We start from the raw sequence: 23073 nt of genomic DNA on the forward strand, positions 1-23073 counted from the left end.
CAAAATCAGGAGGGTCATGGTTTGAGGTCAGCCTATGCAATTAGTTCACAAGATTCTATCTTGAAAATACCCAACACAAAAAAAGGCTGGTGGAGTGGCTCAAGTGGTAGAGTGCCTCCCTACCCAAGCTTGAGGTGCTGACAAACCCCAGTACCACCAAAAAAAAAAAAAAAAAGAAGACTGCAGATAATTATGAAGTATTGCTTAAGGTAAAATTGAGGTTCAGAGAATGACCTTCTTATGGTGGCACTGTTGCAAGCCACGGATTCAAACTCAAGTCAGTGTGATTCCAAGCCCTGGTCAGGGACAGGGTTGGGTGTGAAGGTTTGTTTGGGGCTCAGGGCTTTGTCCTTTGTTCTTGGCATGGGGCCCCTTTCAGCCCCCTGTGCGCATGTGTGTCAGCAGGGCTCCCTGCCCCTGGTCTTGGGGCAATTGTGTGTCTTATCTTCCTTCCCGCCTCTCAGTGAGGACAGTCAGCTATTTGTCTGGGAGCCAAAGACAGCAAGAAGGGCTCAGACTCAGTTCCAGAGAACCGAGGTGAACATGCTCTGTGGAAACCATCAATTCAAGGGGGATGAATTTAGCTGCCCTCCCTCGTTGGTAGTGGGGGAGTCAGGCAGGGTCCTGTCAGCCAGAGGATGTAGGCTTAGCTCCAAAAGGTCTTTTGTCTGAGGCCGGGCCTCAGGCCAGAGTGACATTCTTTGGTAGAGGCTGCCAGGCCACTGCTGAGTGCGGCACCTGCAGGACAGGCAGGGAAAGAATGAGGGGTTGTCTTTCTTCTAGAGAAGAGAAGGCCTGGGGGGTGGAATCTGCTGCTTAGGGGCTCTTGGGGGGGCTGAGGCCATGCTGGTGGATGCTTCAGGCTTGAGAAGAGACACCAAAGCCCAGGATGCCCAGAGATGTGGACGATTAACTCTTCAGCCTCTGTTATACCTAATAAAAATCCCCACAAATTGAAAGGAGTCCAATCCTTCTTGGACTGGTGTCGTAGAAGAATCCTAAAATCCCAAGCCTCGCCAACAGGAACAGACCTAGGAAGTCTCTGCTACAACTCCCCACATTACGTGCCTGTCCCCATTTCCTGGGGACACCTTTGGTGGCCTACCCTGTACCCCTGTGTAGGTGAGTACACTATGACACACGCTGTGGTTGTTGACTGCCAACTCTCAGAACTGCTCTTTTCTCCAGAGGCATTTCCTTGGGCTTCAGGTGCCATCTTTGTAGGGAGGTCACAAGCACCCCTCCATCCTGGAGGAGCCTCCTTTGGAGCCAGTGGATGACAGAAAGGTCCCAAGGTAACCAGCCCAGAGAGCAGTCCACACTCTAGGACCCTGTGGGACCAGGCTGAGGCTGTCCTCTGATGGATGCCACCTCTGTCCTTAGTCCTTGCCAATCCTGCTTTCCTTGCTTCCATCTTTCTGAAAGTCTTCTCTCGATAAACCCCTTGCATAAGAATCCCAGTTTTAGTTCTACTTCTTGAAAACTGGACCTTGGACACCCTTCTTTCATTAACTCATTTCAGTGAGCAATTGTTGAGTATTGCCCACATTCTTGATGTGGTGCATGTGCACAGGTATGCAGTGAAGCAAGTCAATGTGGCTTTTTCCTCAGTGAGTTTATAGTCCAGTGGGAGGAGACAAGTATTAAGCAATCATAAAAATCCAGCTATGAGAAGTACGGAGTATCAAGAAGAGCTCCAGACCTGTCCTTCTATACTCTACTCTCTGATGCTTGGACAGGGACCCTGCAAATGCTATCTCCAGATACTATCTGTCTTTTTGTTAGTTCCTGGCTCAGAGGAGGCTAGAGAAGAGGATGGAAGGCAGAAGGTGGGGAGAAGGCATTCACTTTCTGTTTTATCTTCTTGCCAATGTCACCAAAGCTGGGTGGTGCCCCCTTCTCAGATGACTGAGCTCCCTCTCCCTAGCAGCAGCAAATGGCTGCCATCCTCAGCACCAGCCCTGTACTGCCTCTTCAGATGAACCAGTTGGTAGTGCTAAACTCCTAGGTTCTGAAAACTTTACCTCTTCCCTTTGTTTCCTAGTCCTAGGATTAGCAACTCTGTCTTGATATCATCCCTGAGTTCCCTAGATGTCTCTTTTTGTGTAATCTGACACCACCTGTATAATCATCCCCCTGTATTAAATTCCCTCAGATTGAAATACCTGGTGTGTTTCTCTTGTCCCGCTTGGACCTGGCCCATACGTGAAACATTCTACCTAAAACAGTGGATCAGCAAAGACATCTCTGAAGAAATGCATTTACATCTCAGAATTAGAGGATCAGTAAGGGCTCACCAGGGGAGGTGTCTGGAAGAAACAGAACATGGAGGAAACTGTAAATATAGTTTCTGAAGCAGAGAAGGCCTATGTAGTAAATGTAAGTGCTCTAGAAAAATGGAAGAAGGTGAGTAAGATCACATCAAGCAGGACCTTGAAAAGACAGGGCACCATTGATGCATGCTAAGCTGGAGAGTGACATGGGTAACCTGCTTCGATAAGGATGAGAGGTGGGTCTTTCATTTCTAATACTGAGATGCTCTCATCTTTGGGAGCCTTCCACTCCACTGCTGGAATTCTTTCTAACAGAAGCAGTGTAGCTAGGGCCACAGTTAGTTTACATGGAGCTTTTGTGTAAAGAGAGATGGAGAGGTGCAGGGAGAGGAGAAACCCTCCTCTTCACACAACCCCACTGCAAAGCTAAAGGAAGGCATCTTTGTATGAAGTATAAATCATGCTTCCTCTGTCAAAACCATCCAAGGTGGCTTTGTGTAGTGTATGAAGTGCACAACCATGGATGGTGGCCCTAGGGACCACCTGGTCAGCCTTTGGAGTCAGATGGACCTAAATTCCATTGTTGTCTCTACTTCCTATCTTGAGCACACAGTCTGGCTTCTCTGAGTTCCTGCTACCCCATCTGAACATCAGAAACAATGATGTATGTCTTCTAAGGCTCTTAGAAAGGTCATCAGTGCCTGATGACCAATGGGTCCCAAACATGACTATTATTTCACTAGTTAGCAAATCTTGTTATTTGGGGTCCAAATTGTCTACTTCAGTAGAACTACTTAAAAATTAGTGTAATCTCTCTTCTACATAAAAAGATTTCTCCCATTTTATGTTCACTCTCATGTCTTTTCTTTGGGGTGGTTTTATTTAGATGCTCTTGTGGACTGCCTGGGTCAAATCCTGACCTGTCATCCCCATCATGAACCCCAAAGCACAAGCCTAAGCCCTTCTGGATTCAACAACAATCAAACCTGGCTCTCTGCGATTGTTGTGTTGACTCCACCGGCCTCAAGAGTTGCTATTTATTGTCTTGTCCCCTTTATGGTTTTCCTGACATGGAAACTGCTCAGATGGAAGCTGGATGTGCTTGTCAGGCTGGAACCAGCACAGGTTTCTAAGAGGGACACAGGAAGCAAATGTCCCTGTTGTGTCATTATCTGTCCTCAAGTGATTATGCATAAGGGCTGCTTCCTTCTCCACCTCCTCTGGACTCCCACAACATGTGTAGAGAAAATGGACGGGACAGTAAACAATATTCACCAGCCCTCAGCTGGGATGAGCAGTGGGAGTTGGTTGTCAGTCATTCGTTGGACAGGGGTATTCTTTTACCTCCCTGTTTCTACCCATCCAGACTATCCTCTTATTTAGTCATTCATTCACTCATTCAACACTTACCTGTTTTGTGCCAGTCCTGTGCTGAGCACATGCATGTAGTCGTTTTGTGCCCTCTGAACAACTGTGAGGCGGACACTCTACTTGCACACAATGATTGGAACAGATTACTTAAGCATCTTACCTAAGCAGTGTCCCTGTTCAGAGCTGTGGGTGCCACTCCCAAACCAGAGTTTTAATCACAATTCCATACAGCCCTGATTATCTAAAAAAGATGATATGTTGGACAATGGCTCCCAACTGTTTGTATCTTCTTTCTCACCAGCAACTGGTGTGTGAGTTTGGGGATGAGGAGGATTAAGAATGAGGTGTGCATAAGAGTGTGGTTAGGAACTTGCCTGAAGTCACACAGCTACAAGGAGCCTCAAACCAGGGTGGGGCTCATCGCAGGGAGCTCAAAGTTTGTGTTTTTTAATTTACTGCACCATGTCACGCCATTCAGCCTGAGGATGTACTCATCCAATCAACCAAGCTTTCTAAAATAGCGACATATACCAGGCATTGCGTGGGAGGACAAAAGTCCATCTCCTTTGCCTTAAGGCAGTATAGATCCCGAGCTGCGATTTCATGTTTCAGAACTCCCGGGGGACCAGGCAGATCTGTTTAGCAAGGGAAAGTACCAGATTCATTGCAAGAGAAATCACCTCTGCCCAAGGCTTCCATGCAGGATGGAGCATCTGTCACTGTGGCATTCTGGCATGCACTATCACTTGGTAGGCTGTGTGAGAGGTATCACAGGGCTATTACTGCAATCCTGTATCCAGCCACACTACAGAAACATGGAGGCAGAAAAAAAGCATTGGTTAGTCAGCCATCCATTCTCCAAAATGTGCATCTTGAGAGCCTGAGTCCAGCATTGGAGGGACCTTCTTGTCTCTGCTTTCAGAGTCTAGAATGTCATTTATTAGGGGAAATAGGCTAAAGAGCTTTAACCCAATAACACAGGCTGCCCAGCAGAGCAGGCAAGTGGGCCAATGAGAAAAAGCATTGACCTCAGAGTTCGAAGACTGGGCCTTCAGGTCTGCTCTGCCACTAACCAGTCTCCTCAGTTTGGGTTTAGATCTGAGGGTTTTCTTGGCTTCTGCTCCTTGTGCCCTCAGGCTCCCTGCTGCAAGCCTGGTTTGCCTCCCACAGCATACCTTTCAGACTGAACTCCAAGTAATTATGTTCTTCAGTTTGACCCCACCATCCTCCTCTGGGCAGCCCTTATGGGTCTTCTAACTCCATTTCTCATTGCATCACCCGCTTGCTCCCCTGTGTAGCCCTGTATTGTTGTATTAAAGCTCTTTCACCTGATTTCCTCTAATAAATGACATTCAAGATTCAGAGCAGAGACAAGACGGTCCCTTCAGTACCCAACTCAGGCTCTCAAGATGCACATTTTGGAGGATGGATGACTGACTAAGCAATGCTTTTCCTGACTCCATATTTCTGTAGTGTGGATGGATATAAGGCTGCAGTTGCAGACTCAAGGATGCCACTCACACAGCCTAGCGACACAGTGACAGATGTTCCATCCTGCAATGGAGGCCTCGGCAGAGGCGATTTCTCTTGCTCCTTCTCTGGCTCTGGCCCTACATAGCGAGCACCTGAAAAACAGGGGTATTTTAAAACCCTAAGGTCACATTGTTAAACCATGTCTTCTAGGTTTGGTGGTGTGGTCTAGGCCCACCTGAGTGAGCTCGATCACATTACCTTTGTGGCCTTGTGCATAAGAAGGAATGTCTTAGGTTCATTTTTCTCAGAAGTTGCCTCTGAGCCAAGATTTTAAGTGGAAGTGATTCATTGAGGAGCTGCTCCTGGGAGAGATGTGTAAAGAAGTGAAGGAAGCAAGACGAGGAGGGGAGGATGGGAGGCAAGAGTGTGATTTCAGCCAAAGCTCCAGCTTGTCAAAATCCCACAGGATCTGTGAGTCCAGATGACCCCTGACTTAGTTTGACTTAATGATCAATTTTAAATTAGTGTGAAAGCATATTCTTACAACCATTCTGTTTTTCACTTTCAGTACACTAGTCAATAAATTACACAAGCTATTCAATACTTTCTTATTAAATAGGCTTTGCCTGAGATGATATGGTTCAACTGTAGGCTAATTTAAGTGTTCTGAGCATGCTTAAGGTAGGTGAGGCAATTTATGACGTTCAGCATCCTTATGGTTTGACTATGAAATATCCCCCACAGGCTCATGTGTTGAAGGCTTGGTGACAGCTGATGGGGTTTTGGAAAATGATGGGATCCTGAGGGCTCTGACCTGATCAATGGGTTTAATCCCTTCAGGAATTCATAATATGGGGAAGTTAGTGGGAGGTGTTGAAAATAAGGGGGGGGTGTGGTGGCAGAAGTAAGTTACTGGGGGTCTGCTTCCCATACCCCATCCCTCTCTTTGCTTCCTGGCCACCGTGATAAGAGCTTCTCTGCTCTACCATGTCCTCCCCACCAAAAATGGACTGAAACCATGAGCCACCATAAATTCTCCTTTAAACTGTTTCTCTTAGGTATTTGTCACAGCAGCGAAAATAACACGGTATTAAAGTCTGAAATGCGCTTTTGACATAGGAGATTTTCAACTTATGATGGGGGAATCTGGCCCCATCGTAAATCAAAGAGTGTCTGAGGTCACACCTCAGAGATGCCCCAGCTGGGGTCAAAGGAAAGGTGCCCTTGGCCTCCACACTTGCCTGTTACTAGAAGGCAATGCTGTGAAGGAGGTGTGATGAGTTAGCACCAGTGTTCATAGTAGGGGAAGGCACAGAGAGCTAGCTGAGAAAGGGTTTGGGGCTTCAACAGTAGCCACCACAATTTCAGCTCTATTAACCTGTCCTTAGCCCAAGAGGTGATCACCAAAAAGGCTGAGAAAAGTTGGAGAAGGGAGAACTTAGCTCACAAATGTTTCTTTGGTCGAATCCAAATTGATGACCCCGTTTTCTTTCTGAATTCTAGATTCTTCTGGGCCCAGATTGCTCCCAGTTCCATTTCAATATCAGCTCAAACATAATCCACTCAGATTGATCTGTAGCAAAAACAAATCAACATAAAAACTCAACCAAATAGGACTGATTTTTGCATAAACTGTTTTTTTTTTCTGGCTATCGGCACATCTGCTTCTTCCCAACATTGGTAATCATCCTAAGTGATGATTACATGACAGTGCCATAAATGAGCCTTTGTTTCATGTTCTGAAAGATGGCCTCACTTCCTCCTCAGGAAGACAGCTTCTCTCTACTCGCTGTCAGCAGTTGATGGAAGTTGCTACCTGCGTGGATGATAAAGAAGGCACAGTTGTAAAATAATGGCAAATTGAATTCAGCAACACATCAAAAAGATTATTCACCACGACCAGGTAGGCTTCATCCCAGGGATGCAGGGGTGGTTCAACATATGAAAATCAATAAATGTAATAAACCACATTAACAGAAGCAAAGACAAAAACCACTTGATCATCTCAATAGATGCAGAAAAAGCCTTTGATAAGATCCAACATCATTTCATGATAAAAGCTCTAAGAAAACTAGGAATAGAAGGAAAGTTCCTCAACATTATAAAAGCTATATATGACAAACCTACAGCCAGCATTATACTTAACGGAGAGAAATTAAAACCATTCCCTCTAAAATCAGGAACCAGACAAGGATGCCCACTATCTCCACTCCTATTCAACATAGTACTGGAATTCCTAGCCAGAGCAATTAGGCAAGAAGAAGGAATAAAAGGAATACAAATAGGTAAAGAAACTGTCAAAATATCCCTATTTGCAGACGACATGATCCTATACCTTAAAGACCCAAAAAACTCTACTCAGAAGCTCCTAGACACCATCAATAGCTATAGCAAGGTAGCAGGATATAAAATCAACATAGAAAAATCATTAGCATTTCTATACACTAACAATGAGCAAACAGAAAAAGAATGTATGAAAACAATTCCATTTACAATAGCCTCAAAAAAAATCAAATACCTAGGTGTAAACCTAACAAAAGATGTGAAAGACCTCTACAAGGAAAACTATACACTTCTGAAGAAAGAGATTGAGGAAGACTATAGAAAGTGGAGAGATCTCCCATGCTCATGGATTGGTAGAATCAACATAGTAAAAATGTCGATACTCCCCAAGTAACCTACATGTTTAATGCAATTCCCATCAAAATTCCAATGACATTCATTAAAGAGATTGAAAAATCTACTGTGAAATTTATATGGAAACACAAGAGGCCACGAATAGCCAAGGCACTACTCAGTGAAAAGAACAATGCAGGAGGTATCACAATACCTGACTTCAAACTATATTACAAAGCAATAACAATAAAAACAGCATGGTACTGGCACAAAAACAGACATGAAGACCAGTGGAACAGAATAGAGGATCCAGATATGAAGCCACACAACTATGAGCAACTTATCTTTGACAAAGGAGCTAAAAATATACGATGGAGAAATAGCAGCCTCTTCAACAAAAATTGCTGGGAAAACTGGTTAGCAGTCTGCAAAAAACTGAAACTAGATCCATGTATATCACCCTATACCAAGATTAACTCAAAATGGATCAAGGATCTTAATATCAGACCCCAAACTCTTAAGTTGATACAAGAAAGAGTAGGAAATACTCTGGAGTTAGTAGGTATAGGTAAGAACTTTCTCAATGAAACCCCAGCAGCACAGCAACTAAGAGATAGCATAGATAAATGGGACCTCATAAAACTAAAAAGCTTCTGTTCATCAAAAGAAATGGTCTCTAAACTGAAGAGAACACCCACAGAGTGGGAGAAAATATTTGCCAATTATACATCAGACAAAGGACTGATAACCAGAATATACAGGGAACTTAAAAAACTAAATTCTCCCAAAACTAATGAACCAATAAAGAAATGGGCATGTGAACTAAACAGAACTTTCTCAAAAGAAGAAATTCAAATGGCCAGAAAACACATGAAAAAATGCTCACCATCTCTAGCAATAAAGGAAATGCAAATTAAAACCATGCTAAGATTCCACCTCACCCCTGTTAGAATAGCCATCATCAGCAACACCACCAACAACAGGTGTTGGCGAGGATGCGGTGAAAAAGGAACCCTCTTACACTGTTGGTGGGAATGTAGACTAGTACAACCACTCTGGAAAAAAATTTGGAGGCTACTTAAAAAGCTGGACATCGATCTACCATTTGATCCAGCAATACCACTCTTGGGGATATACCCAAAAGACTGTTACTCCAGAGGCACCTGCACACCCATGTTTATTGCGGCACTATTCACAATAGCCAAGTTATGGAAACAGCCAAGATGCCCCAGCACTGACGAATGGATTAAGAAAATGTGGTATCTATACACAATGGAATTTTATGCAGCCATGAAGAAGAACGAAATGTTATCATTCGCTGGTAAATGGATGGAATTGGAGAACATCATTCTGAGTGAGGTTAGCCTGGCCCAAAAGACCAAAAATCGTATGTTCTCCCTCATATGTGGACATTAGATCAAGGGTAAACACAACAAGGGGATTGGACTATGAGCACATGATAAAAGCGAGAGCACACAAGGGAGGGCTGAGGATAGGTAAGACACCTAAAAAATTAGCTAGCATTTGTTGCCCTTAACGCAGAGAAACTAAAGCAGATACCTTAAAGCAACTGAGGCCAATAGGAAAAGGGGACCAGGAACTAGAGAAAAGGTGAGATCAAAAAGAATTAACCTAGAAGGTAACACCCACGCACAGGAAATCAATGTGAGTCAATGCCCTGTATAGCTATCCTTATCTCAACCAGCAAAACCCCTTGTTCCTTCCTATTATGGCGTATACTCGCTCTACAACAAAATTAGAGATAAGGGCAAAATAGTTTCTGCTGGGTATTGAGGGGGGGAGCGGGAGGGGGTGGAGTGGGTGGTAAGGGAGGGGGTGGGGGCAGGGGGGAGAAATGAACCAAGCCTTGTATGCACATATGAATAATAAAAGAAAAAAGAAAAAAAAAAAAGAAGGCACAGTTGTTTAAACTAAACATGGAGAACTTTCAAAATCTTTTTTCTTTTCTTTTCCCCTTCCTTCCTCTTTCCCTCCCTCCCTTTCTTTCTTTCTTTCTTTCTTTTTTTTGTTGTTGTTGTGATGCTGAGGATCGAAACTAGTGTCTTACACATGCTAGAAAAGTGCTAGAAATGGGTGCTTTTATAATTTATCTGCCCACTGGGGGCACCCTTTTTGAATTCACAGAAAAGCAGCTGTCAGGGTATATAAGAAGGGTTTGTTTTGCCTTCTTTGACTTCCTAGTAGTTATTGTCAACCTTAGAGGGTCAAAGGCCACCCACACTCAGCAGGTCACTCATACACATTCTTGACTCATCTACCTCTAAGCTATGCTCCCAATCTTTGGAGAACTCTTACATTAAAAAAATACCACACGGGTAGTTCACCAGAATTTGACTTTTAAGTGTGGGAGTAGAATCTGTAATGGTTTTGCTCAGCAAACACAAACAAAATACCACTCCCCCCCACACACAAAGTGCCAAATTTTATAACAATCATTCTCAAGTGGGAGACATTTTGTCTGCTCCCCTACTTTCAGGGGACATTTGGGTTCTAGCAACATTTTGGGTTGTCACAGGGTAGGGAAGGAATGTACTACTGTCATCTTATGGGTGGAGGCCAAGGGTGCTTCTGAACACACTACAATGGGCAGTTCAGCCCCATAACAACGAATTACCAAGCTCCAAATGTCAACAGTACTGAAGGTAAGAAACTTGGGTCTAGACTTCTGAGTTTGGTGTGAATTTTGCATTGACTTTCTGTATCTAGGTCTATTTTCAATAGTTTTGAACTTTCAAAATCCCAATGTTAAAATAATTTTGAGCACCAATTAAGAGTAAATGACACTCTTGATTGTTGGCAATGCTGGATTCCCTTCTGAGCTTTCTGAGTTCCTGGTTCTGGACAATCACTGCAGTGATTGTCTTGAAAGTCTTAATAATTCTGTCTTTGAATTTGTGTTTTAATAATAGGTTTGATAGGACAATGCTGGCTGCTTGGGGCTTGGAGCCTATGTTCACGTGCAGTACCACCTCCTGCCCCCTCTCCAGCCAGCACTGCTTGGGGACATCTCTACCCCTTCCCAGGAATCCTCCTCCCCTGTGTCTGACCCAGGCCTGCCATAGTCTATGTAGGATGCTCTGGTTTCTAGCTTACAGATTTTAGGAACTATAAAGAAAGCCTCAGTTTTCATATGTGAGTCATTCTGAGTGAATGTTCCAGCTGAAAGTGCCTCTTTTAAAAGTCAAGTTTAAAACACTGACAGTAAGATGTTGAATGCTCATCTGGTGGTATTCGGTGTGCCATTTGGTAGCTTCTATAGAAGCCTCAGTGTGCAGTTGCTCTTCTCTAGGGGAAATGGTTTAATCACCATGATACTAAGTCCTGGTACTAACAAGGGATCTTCTAGATCACTTAAAGGGTATTTCATTTGATCCTCTTAGAATACTAATGGCTCAGTTACACTGCTATTAGGCACTGCTTTAAGATTTTTCTGAAAGTTATTCCTTATCAACACCAAGAGGTTAAGTAACTCATACACGGTCATACAGCTATGAGAAGCTAAACCAATCTCTGCACCCAAATATCCAGCCTCAAAGTATGTATGTTTAAATATGAGCTATAACTGACATTAAGTCAGGAAGGTAGATTTTAATATCCCCATTTTTCATGTGAGGGATCTGAAAATGAAAGAGGAAGTGACTTGTCTGAGTAAGTCACTGCTCCCTTCATTAGGTGGTGACTCAGGATGTATAAACTTGAGGTTTAGTGGTCATGTCCTTAAAGCCAATTGAAGAACACCTAAAAGATTGATAAAGATCATGAAAGAGGGTCTGGAAATCCTGGTGGTAACTTCTGGTGTCAGGACAAACCCCTTTCCTGCTGATTTGTACTTGTCTGAGTATCTATTGAGAGCAATTGGGTTCACGCTAGTGCACGTATGTATTTAGCCAAAGCTTTGTGGTAGGCATGGAAGATACTGAGATGAGCAAATCACAGCTCCTGGTTTCAAATTCTCATAATTTTGTGGGGAAGAGAGAGCAGGAAGGGAGGGAGGAGGGAAGGAGAAGAGGGAGGAAGAGAGAGCAATTATTGTAAAATGGTTTTCATGCAGTATGGTACCATACAAGGGGATTGTAGAGGAGGAATATGAGGAACCAAGAAAGGAACAATACTAAAGGAAGGTTTTCTGGAGGAGTGACATCTATTTCTAAAAGGTGAATAGCAGTTTGCCAGTTAGAAGGACACTGACTTCTGTCTATCAGATAGTTACTTACACCAACTACCATGAATATCTAGAAAGGCTAGATTGTAAGCTAAATGATCAACAAGAGAAACAACCAAACAAAACCCCAAAAGAGATACCTTTAGGAATTGGAGAGTAACCAAGAGGTCAACATGTAGGCAAAAGGGGAATGGAGAGAAATGAGTCTGGTATTTTACATCACTTTTCCCCTGAAGGCATTTGCAGTTTTTTAAGAAAGAGGCTGGAAAGTCCATCAGAAGGTAACAAATAAAAGTCTAAGAAACTAAGTAAAATTTTTGGCAATTCCAAAATACTGGGGGAATTCAAGGTCTTCCCAAAAAGTAAGGCCCTGATAAAGAGACCTGACTTTTGGTGAGACCACTGGAGGTCCAAGGCAGCCAGAAATAGAGTAAGCCTTACAAAAACAAGCCCTCAAATAATCTCAATGTCTGATTAGAGTAAGGTGAATTGTTCCTCACTAATGACATTGAAGAAGAAAAGTAAACCCCCTCTGGAGAAATAACATTACAAGATTCTCTATAACTTTTTCAGAAAATGCCTAGCCATCAATAAAAATTTAGCAGATATTCCAAGAGAAGCAAAAGATTTTTTTTTTAGAAGTCAGACAACAGAAAGAGATCCACCAGTGAGGTTAACTATCATGCTTACTCTTTCAAATAACTAGGAGTAATTTTTCAGAGAATGATGGAAAGATGAATAATTTTAATAGAGGTTGGCCATATAGGAAAAAAATGAAGTGGAAAATCTAGAACTGAAAAGCTAGTAATTGAAATTAGGAACATAATATATAGGTTTAATAGCAGCTGTGATATGATGGAAAAGAAGACTGGTAAGCTTAAAGGAGGACAGTAGAATTTCTCCCAACGTAGACACAAAGGATAGTGCAGAAAAGAAGTAAGGAACATTGAGAGCAGCGGTGTGTCATCATGGTAAATTCCTGGAAGTCAGTGTAGGGAGTTGCAGCATTAATGCACCTATACTTAGTTGGATATTGCAAAATTCTTCTCCATATGGGGTTGTTAATAACATAAAAGGTCCTAAATTTAACAAAACTGTAAACCTTCAAACAGAAACAATGCAAGTCAAAGAATAATAGAACTGTATATTTAAAGCGACATGTTTACAATGAGCTATTATTTTGAAGAAAACAATCAACCTAGAAATCCTATGTCTAGCTAAAATATCTGTCAAAGTGAAATGAAATAAATAATCTTTGGACAAACAAAAACCAAGAGAATTCATCACCAGACCTGCAAAAAATAAATAGAATTCTTCAGGCTGAAAGGAAATGATAACAAGAAACCTGCTATACAAAGCAAGAAGGAACTTTAGAGATGGTAAATAAGTCAATAAATACAAATGATTATTTTTGTTATTTTTAAAAAATAGAATTGTCTATTTCAAGCAAAAAAATGTTTATAGATTCTGTAAAATATATGGAAGCATCAAGTGTGACAACAACAAAAGTATGAAAGGCAGGAAGAGGGCGAGGAATGAAAGTATCCTTTAAGAAGTTCCTGATATTATATGTTATGTTTTAGAACGCCACTTAAAGATAGGATGTGTTCAGTCAAAGGAGCATCATATAAATCCCACAGCAGCCACTAAAATATACTCATTAATCCAAATGAAGGCAAGAAAAGAGGAAAAAAGGAAGACAGAACATATGGACTAAGAATAAGATAGTTGTCTTAAACCCTACTATATCAATAATTACATTAAATATAAGTGATCTAAATACTCCAATTAAAAGGCAATGTAGTCAAACATAGTTTTAAAAACCCAGCAAAATGACTCCAATTTTATGAACTGTTAGTTCAGAGTGTGCAAAAATACAGCCAACTAAAATTCTTGTGTACTGCTAGTGGAAGTATAAAGTGGTATGACTACTCTGGAAAAGCATTTGGCAATGTCTACTACAGCAAAACACATGTACATCATATGACCATATGGAGCCAATCTACTCCACAGAAATGCATGCATAAGCTGGGGGTGGTGGCTCACATTTGTTATCCTAGCTACTTGGGAGATGATTGGGAGGATCACAGTTTGAGGGCAGCCTCAGCAAAAAAGTTTGCAAGACCAAACTCTGTGGTGGCACATGCTGTCATCCTAGCTACATGAAAAGTGTAAATAAGAGGATCATGGTCCAGACCAGCCTGGACATAAGTGCAAGAACTTGTCCAGAAAATAACAAATCACAAAGGCTGGGCACATGGTTCAAATGGTAGAGCAAGGGTAAGGCCCTGAGTTCAAACTCCAGTACCAAAAAAAAAAAAAAAAGAAGAAGAAAAGAAAGAAAAGAAATACACCCATATATTCACCAAAATCAAGCATAAGAGTTATCTTAGCAGCACTTTTGCAATAGGTAAACCTGGAAACTGTCTGTTATGGTTTGGGTCTGGCTTGAACGTGTTCCCTAAGGATACATGTGTTACCTTTAATCCCACAGTGATTGGGGTTAGATAAGGTCATCCATCAGGGTAGAGACTCCAGGACTGAATATTGGTGGCTTTACAAGGAGAAGAGAAACAGACACAGAGACAGAGAATGCACGTGTGCTCCCTGGACTATACTATCAAGAAGGCTATTGCCAGATGTGTCTCCTCAATCTTGGACCTCCAGAACCACGAGCTGAAATAAATCTGTATAAAGTACACATTCTCAGGTATTTCATGATAATTGTGAAAAATGTACTAATATACCATCCATATTCCCAGTAACACTAGTTTGGATAAATAAATAATAGTATATTTATACAATGGTCAATTACAAGCCAACAAAAATAAAGTGCTGTCGTATGCAACAACATGAATGAGTCTCAGAATGACAGAAGCCAGATAATCAGGCAAATGCTATATGATTCCATTTAAAGTTCAAACTGGGCACACCTAACAGTTGGTATGAAATGAAATCCTAACATTGGCTATGTTTTAGAGTATGGGATCTGGAATAGGGCAGGGAGAAGATTTCTGGCATGCTGATAATATTGTAGTCCTTATTTGTGTAGTAGTGAACTGGATCCATCAGTTCTAAGAAAATGCACCAAGCTGTACGTGTAGGACTATGCACTTTGCCATATTCACTGCATATGTTTTCTTTAAAAAATAGAGGTGAATACCAGATGTTGGTGCTCATGACTATAATCCTAGCAACTCAGGAGGTAGAGATCAGGAGGATCATGGTTCAAAGCTAGCCCAGGCAAATAGTTCTTGAGACCCTATCATGAAAAAAAAAATCACAAAAATGGGCTGGTGGAGTGACCCAAGTAGTAGAGTGCCTGCCTGGCAAGTGTGAGGCCCTGAGTTAAAACCCCAGTACCACCAAAAAAAAAAAAAAAAAAAATAGAGGTGAATGGTATAGAGGAAAAATAGCATAAACAAAGCTTAGAAGAAGAAGTAATATGGCATGTGGAAAATTATAGGTAGTTTGTTTCTAGAGCAAAAAGCATAAAGCAGATTATAGAAAGACTGTAGTTGAAGAGGGGGCAGTGGCCAGGTGACAGGAGGCCTTATGTGTCACACTAAAGGGCTTAAACTGTCTTCTGAGGATGCCTAGGAAACAAAAAAAAATTCTAAGCAAGAGATAACATAATAAGATTTATTTTTTAAAAAATCTTTGAGCTAGTTGATGGAAGGAACTAGGTAGCATAGAACTAGCTAGGAAGACTAGCAACATGCTCTTGCAAAATCCCACATGAGAAATGATGAAATACTGATCAGGGCAGTGGTTGTGGGGACATAAAGAGAATATGACTTGAGACATTTAGGAGACAATATTAGTAAGACTTTCTTGGGTGTGGGAGGTGAAGAAAAGCAGAGCCGAGCACTTTGCCTCAATGTGAAGCGCATGACTGTGTGGCTGGTGGTTCTACCAAATGAGGCAGAGAAAAACTCGGGAATTCAGGGAAGAGGCGGAAGACAAGTTCAAGTTAGACAGTTTAGACAGGCTTACCAGATAGGGCAGTCTCCAGTCAAGGGCCATTCTTTGGGAGTTATTTTGGGGTCTCTAGTTTCTTCAGATTGATGACCGATTTAAATGCCAGGTCTCTCATGTTCTCTACAAATATTATTTGGTTTTCTTGCCTTTTCTGGTCATAGTGTGCTTTCAAGACACAAAGTCATGCTGTCAGCACTGATCCAGCAGCACTGCTGCCCTGGGGTCTGAAAAACTTCATTGGGTTTTCCTCCAGACAAAGGCTGTCTTATACACACTATCTATTTCAGTCATTTTTATGAGCACCGTGGAATATTTTCAAGCTATCCCTTTTAAGCATTATCTCTTGGCAGTTAAGAAAATAGATCCGTTGCAAGTATTGGAGTTTCTGAAAGGAGTTTAAAAATAGCTCAGGGCGCTAGACAGCTGCAGCTATTGGGAAATCCAGCCCTTTCTTGCACTCTTGCTGGTTTCCATATCAGCTTTGCAGCTGGAAACCAGTAGCTTTTCCTCTGCTGGGAACAGATGCAAAAGGAGGAAGGCATGGAGCAGAGCCCCCCTCTTGACTTGGGGTCACATGTGGCAATCTGCGTGCTGAGAGGCACCTGGGTTATGAAGAGTGGGCATGTCAAACTCTTGGGTTTGAAAAATCCTAGCCAATATATCTTTATATTTGGAAATGAAAAGAACAAGCCTGTTGGTTTTGTCATGCAAATTGCAGGAAGCAAATTGGATAAAATCCTTTTGGCTAAGAGGGACAAGCAGAAAACACATCGTCTGACAATGGCGCTTCATGTGCTCCCTTTCATGGAACCTATGACAATGCCATGAAGTCCTTGTTATTGTTATTCCCATCTTACAAAGAGGAGGGAGACTGGTGAGGGGCATGCCCAGCTGGGGTCACAGAACCAGGGAATGCAGGGAGGTGGGGAGGGAACATTGAAATGCAGTCAGACCCCAGAGCCCTTGCCCTTAGCCAGTGCATGCAGTACTGCATACAGCTTTGTAACTGGGGCTGCATGGATTTAGATGTTTCTCAAAAGGAATCAAAGGTGTTTCAAAGTAGAAATATCCAAGGATAGACATGTACAAATCTCCATTCTACCTATAGCTCTACCATGATGCTTCTCGATAAAACTCTGCTAAGTAAATGAATGATAGCAATTTATTTTATTGTTATTATTATTTTTTGTGTTTTGAGAAGGAGTCTTTTCTGTTGCCCAGGCTGGCCTTGATCTCTTGGGCTCAAGCAATCCTCCTACCTTAGCCTCCCAAGTAGCTAGGATCACACCACCAAACTCAGCCTAAATGACAGCACGTTAAATACACAATGAAAGAGAGCCTCTTGAAGACCCCATGTCTTCATCTGTAGAATGGATACAATAATCTCTTCAGGCAAATTTCACAAAATATTCTGTGAATATCAAATGAGATAATGAATGACTTGTGGTAGATAAATTCAGTCAGCGATTAATTTAACCAACTGAGTACCTTCTATGGGGTGAGGATTGTTCTAGATGCTGAGGTTATAACCGTGATCCAAGGAAATGAGCTCCCTCTTGCATTCAGTCAGGATGGGAAATGAACAGGAGACTTAATAAGCAGGTAAAGATGCCAACGTTTCTTAGAGTGACATATGGTTGTTGTCCTTGAGTATCTGTGGGGCAGTGGTTCCATGACCTCCTCAAAGATCCCCAAATCCACAGGTGCTTGGGTTTTTGTGCATTATTATTTACACGCAACCTAAGCTCATCTTCCTGAAGGCTTTAAATCATCTCTAGATTATCTCTCAAGCATTAGCTCTTGCCAGTTAAGAAAATAGATTCCACATGGATAGTATGTAAATAGTTGTTAAACTATATTTTTTATTTTTGGTGCTGGGGTTTGAACCTAGGGCCTCGCACATTGCTAAGCATTCACTCTATCACTGAGGTCCAACCCCTAAATCCCTATTTTTTTTAGGGAATAAGAAAAAAAAGTCTTTATATGTTCAGCACAGATGCTTTTTTTTTTTTCTTCTTTTTTTGGAGACAGGGTCTTGTCTGTAATGCAGCCTGGTCCAGAACTCACTCCATCACCCAAGCTGGCCTTGAACTCTTTATCCTAGTGATAGGCATGTACACCACTCCTGGCACAAATTTCTGAAAAAAAAAATTTCAATCTGTAGTGACTGAATCTGAGATGTAATCTGCAGCTATGGAGGGCCAACTGTATACACTTGCATGATGCTGTATACATGTACAAGATAAGGCCCTTGGGGAAAAAAAAGGAAAAGTAGAGCAGAGCTGGGTAAAGATGATTAGTGTGGGAATGGGTTGCAATTTAAAATCAGGTGCTTAGAAAAGGTGTCCCGAAATTGACACTGTAATGACATTTCAAGGTGAAGGAGTTAGCTGTGTAGCTGCAAGGGGAAGAGTGTGAAGGATCCCCACTGCATCCCAGGCCAGTGGGGCTGCACCCAAGAGCACCAGAAAAGCAATAGGGAAGGAGTTTAGGGACTCAGGGTCTTGTGTAGATTTAGACATCACTCTGAAAGGCGCAGGGACCACTGGACGTTTTGACATGATCAGGCACATTTTAAGGGGATCCTGCTGGCTGCTATGTAGAGAATGGAAGTGGGTGATGAGGGCAGAAGCAGGCTATTTCAGTAACCCAGAGTGGGTCAGAGGTGTCACCTTCTGTATACATTCAGAAGAGAGCCAATGGGAAGAGATGACAGGGAGGTAAAGCTAGAAGGTGTGTGCCAACGTTCACATGAAGGTGTGCCCAAGAGGAGTGAGAGCTCACACAGGTCAAACACCATCAACAGGTCTACCTAGAAGAGGGCCACAACTGGCCGTGACATTGGCAGTGTGGAGGTCACTAATGGCCTTGACCAGAGCCATCTCAGGGACGTGAACATGAAAGCTGACTGGAGTGAGTTGGGGGATGCAGGCTGTTGAGCACCAATGGCCAAATTGTTTGTTGATAACTATGCTTAGAACTTGGGCATAACCCCACAGAAGCTCTCTTCAGGACCAAGTTTCACATTTCTGAGAACCTCTGGCTATTATTTAGCTTGCTTGCCCCATGTCCTTTAAACAAATGTATATACTAATAAAACAAAGACAAGTATGATAAGCTAACAAAAAATGTGACAGTAACAAACTTTGAAATGAATATCCCTCCCGGGAATCTGAGGCAGTCCTTCACTTTTCCATGTTTCCTGGTTTACAGATGCCCTGTGAGCCAGTATACAATGCTATCCTGGTTTACTGTATAACATTGTATAAGAGTTGTGTGTGGCATTTTGTACAAGATTTTATGGTTTTAGCAATATTAGGTCTGTGGTTTATACTCACAGGCACAGAAGGCAAACCAGTGACAAAAATTTTTATGTTTTGTTATTTTCAGCATAGAGAAACTATATATTTTTCATATGCATATTAAAGCATTTCATTTTCTTTGGAGTGATTGTAAGTCATGTTGTGCTTTTTAATTTCTCCATGTTCATTGATATACTATAGAATGCATTTGTTTGTGTCTGTGTTGATTATGTATTCTGCAACCTCACTTCCTATTTCTAGGAGGTTTTTTGTTTGTTTATTTCTTTATAATAAGATCATCTACATAAATAATTATGTCATCTACAACTAGGAGCAGCTCTATGTCTTGCTTCCAATATGTAGGTCTTGTATTTCTTTTTCTTACCTTATTGCATTAGCTAGAACTTCCAGTGCTAAGTAGAACAAGATCTTGAAAGCAGACATCTTTGTCTTATTCCCAGTTTTAGGGAGATTGTGATCAGTCTGTCACTATTAAGTGTGACATTAGATGTGTTTTTTGGGTTTTTTTGTAAATGCTTTTTATCAAGATGAGATAGTTTCCTTCTATTCCTAGTTTGGTGGTTTTTGTTAGATAAGGTCCATGCTTTGTTTTCACGAGGTTGCTGTGATGATTCTAGGTGAAACATAAATAAAACTTTGTGGTTACTCTAGGCTTTCAAAGAAGATTCAGAAGAGGAACCTTTGGATAGCATTAAGGTGAATCATTACAACTTAAAAGTGGAGACTTCCCTAGACAAATGATCTCACATTTTCACTTCTAGATATCTGTTCTGTAGAAACATTGGCTCATGCCCCAGGTGTTTATGTACAAGGAACTTTACCACAGCTGTGACTGCAACAGAAACTATAGAAAACAACCTGAATTTCCAAATAAAGACAAGTTGCTAAATATATACTATGGTACACTGACACAATGGAATGCTAGGGTCCATTTATAAAACACCGAAGTTCTAGATGGATTAGCATGGTGAGAATGCCAAGATATGAGGTTAAATGAACAGAGAATTCAAAACTGTCTTTCAAAATTGGTCTTGTATTTATAAACAGGGTAATACATAAATAGAATTTATAAATATAAACCTATATTTACAATTTATTATGACATGTAAGTATATATTTAACAACTTAATCACATATTGCAAATGTATTCCTAAGAGCATGATAAAAGGTCTGGAAGGAGTTGATACCCATTTGTTAACATTAGACAACCCTGGGGAAGGGACCAGGATTGGGTTGAATGCCAGGAGATAAAAAAGAGAACTTTTAAAACTTTATGAGGATGACAGAGTGGCTCAAGTGGTAGAGCTCCTGCTTAGCAAGCCTGAGGTCCTAAGTTCAAATCCCAGTACCACAGAAAAAGATGAAAACTTTATATCTGGTGTTTTAAAATTTTTTTTATAATGATACCATGCTTGTTGACTACTTGTATACCTGAGTAAGACTATCAAATAGTGTGAAAAAAATAAATAACAATTCCTATTGATAAAATTCAGTTCTAGTCACCAGTAAGTAGGTTGAGTCCATTTTCAATCTTGGTTCTCTATTGATAAACACTTTTATTATGAACATTCAAGCATCTGACCTCTTTTTGCAAATGCATTTCTTTGTATATGAAAGGGAAGAAAATGTGTCAACAACCCCACCGTTTGTGCCCTGGATCCATTTCAGCACTAACGTGTTCTGACTTGAATGCAGACGGTGAGCGCAGAGCCACTAGTCAGAGCAGCACAGCGTCTCAGCTGAGTGGAAAATAACTAGGTGATTTTAAGTGACCCACAAATGCTCATCTGTGTGACAGCTGCTCTGGCAAAGCGCTTCCCTGAGCATTAAGCACAGATGTTGACAGCTGATTGATAGCTCAGGGACTGTTTGGGCCCCAAGGAGACCATGGTGTTTCTAGTGAGTTCTGTGAGGACCCAGGGTCTTTGACTTTCAGGAGAATTGGGTCCTGGGTTGCTGTACCACAGCTCTAGCCCACGACCCACAGCTTGGAGGGCTGCAGCAGGATGCAAGGGCACTGGGGAAGCAGCGGGACCAAGCGGAGAGCTAGGTGTCATGCACACCATGTTGTGAAATATGAGGAAGGCTCTCCAGTGTCAAAAGTCGCCACCTGGACTTCTGTAGCATTGGCTCCAGCCTCCTTGGCTGTAAGTGGTGCGATAAGGATCATTTCGCCTCCTTTAGAGCAGGGCTAGCTGCCCCACAATTCTCCTGCGTTATTAGAGCCATGCCCTGAGTTAGAAAGAGCAGCACATCACCCAGAAAAAGCCTGTGCTCCTGAGATTCCATTTGCATCTGGCCCAGATTGGCAAGATACACTCAGAAGGAAGGAAAGATGGATAAGCAGGGCTGCTCCTGGCCCTTCTTCTCTGTGGACAGAAGAGGAACATTGGCAGCCAGTGGTTCCAGGCTTCCTGCCTCTCGCTGCCTTCTTGTAGGATAGAGAGCTGCTTATATTTTTGTTGTGAGGACTGTGAAAGATAATCCTTTGTTTATTATTTTGTGTTACCCAGACTAAAAACATAGTAGGCACTGACTAAACTTATTTCTTGATAAAACACTGCCTCTTAGCCTAGATTCAATTATCTTACAGGTCAAATCACATAGCATTCGTTTATTTATTCAATATTAATCAATCAATATTTACTAAATGCCTTAGGTGTGGCAGGTACTCTGCCAGGACTGAAGATGCAAACACATCAAGATCTCACTCTAGAAGGCCAGGCATGGTGGTCCCAGCTACTCAGGAGGTAGAGGTAGCTGGATCACTGTTCAGGCCAGCCCCAGCAAAAGCCAAATTCTATCTGAAAAATAATTAGGCAAAAAAGGGCTGGAGGTATGGTTCCAGGATCACCCACCTAGCAAGCACGGGACTCTGAGTTCAGTCCCCAGTACCAACACCATAGAATGTATTCCAATACAATCCTAACTTTGAACATACCTTGTTGAGTGAGAAGCATTTATTCAGCATTTATAGAGTTCAGAGAAGTGGCCTGCTGTCCTTGGGCATTCACCATGATGACTAATCTCCTGTGTGAGTGATTTAGAATTTCAAGGTGGGGGAAGACCTCCACTTTGAAAGTGAATTTCAGGCCTCCTCTCTGATCCCCCTTGGTGACTAATTTGCACATCTGTGACACGCTAAACATTTTCAAGCCAAGAGTGTTTTATGCAGCATTTTGCTTAACCTCCTGAGGTAGTCACTAGTGTTAACCCTGCCAAATTCATCTCAGAGTGGCTGCATGTCCTGACAGGAGTCACGTAGCCTCACTGTGCCCCACTGTATCAGTCAGCTCAGGCTGCCATAACAAAGTACCACAACCTGGGTGACTGAGACGACAGGAATCTATGGTTTCACAGTTCTGTGGGCTGCAAGTTCAAGATCAAAGTGTCCATACAGCTGGTTCCTTCTGAGGGCCTCTCTCCTGGCTTCTGGAGCTTTGGTGTGCCTTGGCTTAAAGACGAATCACTCCAATCTCTGCCTTCATCTCCTCATGTGGCCTTCTCCCTGGATGCCTGTCTCTGTGTCCAAACTTCCCCTGTAGAGAAGGAAACAGTCACTCTAATGAGCTCATCTAAACTTGATCTTTCCAAAGACACTTTCCAGATAAGGTACTGGGAGTTAGGACTTCAACATTTTTTGAGGGGTGGACACAACTAAACCCATTGCCCCTGCCTCTGAGGCTTTGGCACCGTTGACTTACAGTTCTTCTACTTCCTCCCTGAGCCAGCCTTGGCTAGCACAGGGTTTGGTCTCCTCCTAGACATTCTGATTAGTTGTTGCCAGCAATTTGTCAGGGGTCCTTTGCTTGTTGAGGAAGGTCCCTGTGGTGCCAACCACCCTTCCTATTTA

The sequence above is a fragment of the Castor canadensis genome, chromosome 3, assembly GCF_047511655.1.
Source record: "Castor canadensis chromosome 3, mCasCan1.hap1v2, whole genome shotgun sequence".
In the NCBI taxonomy this organism is placed as follows: Eukaryota; Metazoa; Chordata; class Mammalia; order Rodentia; family Castoridae; genus Castor; species Castor canadensis.